This window comes from Arachis duranensis, chromosome 3, assembly GCF_000817695.3.
Source record: "Arachis duranensis cultivar V14167 chromosome 3, aradu.V14167.gnm2.J7QH, whole genome shotgun sequence".
NCBI lineage: Eukaryota > Viridiplantae > Streptophyta > Magnoliopsida > Fabales > Fabaceae > Arachis > Arachis duranensis.
In genome coordinates this window covers 9,518,410-9,519,929 of record NC_029774.3, presented here as the reverse complement: position 1 = coordinate 9,519,929, position 1,520 = coordinate 9,518,410, and positions in this window count along the sequence as shown.

The following is a 1,520-nucleotide window of genomic DNA, read 5'->3' as shown; positions in this document are numbered from 1 at the left end:
AAAAGCGCTTGACTATAAATTTTGTTAAGAGTTAAGACTTAAGACTGATTTAAAGCATTACTTTTTTTAATATATTAAAAATAATATATAATATATTTTTTCCAATCTTCAAACATAAAATGTCATCCAGTACATGGAATGGTTGCAGGCTTGCAGCCATGGAAGAGCTTGAGGCTCCAGCAGGACATGACTCCAGCCAGCTAGTCTGGCTTTGACGCTTTGTTTTTCGCTATTATTCTATTGTTTTTTTTATTTTTTTTTTATCTTTCTCTCAAAAAAAAAAAAACATACATGTCATCCACTATCATATTTTTGTTTGAGGATAAAATAAAAACTAAAAAGATATCAAGAGATATAAATTCAGAAGAATATTAGAGAGTTAATAAAATCTATTATTTTTGTCAAATTAATTTATGAATGGATAAATAAATGATGATATATTGGTATATTGATATATGGCGTGTTATGCACAAATATAAAATTGCTATGGTCAGATATTTTTAAAACGTAACTTGCAACTTGAGTGGGACGAAATCTAAAAAACTGAAACCTGCTGCAAAATGCAGCCTGCAATTGGCAAAAACGATAACCACGTCTCAAAACCTGTCTTTTATCCCCTGTGTACAGATATGACTAGATGTTGACCAGCTTGGAATTCACCAAAACGCAGGTTGAGTTTGTTAGGCGGGACAGGCAAATTGCAGGTTGCGAATGGCAGACTTCTTCTTTGCATGTGTGACACGTATTGAGGAGAGTGATGAATCCGGTCTTTAATGGTGTGTTTGTTTGAGGTGAAAATGGGAGGAAGGAAAATGGATGGAAAGAAATAGGAAGGAAAATAGTTATTTTCCCTTGTTTGGTTGAGGAGAGAAATGGGAGAGGAAGGAAAATGGATGGAAAAATATTGATGGGACCCACCAATTTTTTTCCCCTCCAACAATGGAGAGAAAATGGAGAGAAAATTAAATCTCTCTCTACTTCCAATATTACCCCTTTACTTTTTTTGATATCATTTATATTATAAGGATAAAATTGTCTTTTTATAACATTTCTTTTCTTCATATTTTCCCTTCATCCAAACACATCTAAAGAAAATAACAATCCACTCAATTTCTTTCCTTTCCTTTCTTTCCTTTCTATTTTCTTTCTCTCTATTTCTTTCCTTCCAACCAAACATAGCCTAAAAGTCAAAACACAGGTAAATATTTGAAGAAGAAGCAAAAGTGAAAAACATTGCGAGGGTTGTGTTGAGTTCTGAAAGGATGGTAAGTCTGGGAGGAAAAAGAATACAATAAAGGGTTAAGATTTTAGTGAGGAAAAAAAATAGTTCCTAATTTTACTAAATCTGAAAAATACATTAATGAATATTTGGATCATTCTCAATGAGTAAGTAATTTTTTTCTAATTTTATGATCAATAAATAAATATATTTATTTATATTTTATATAGTTGTGTTTTAATTAGTAATTTTATTGTAATTATTATTATTATTATTGGTATTATTATTGTTATTATTAGTG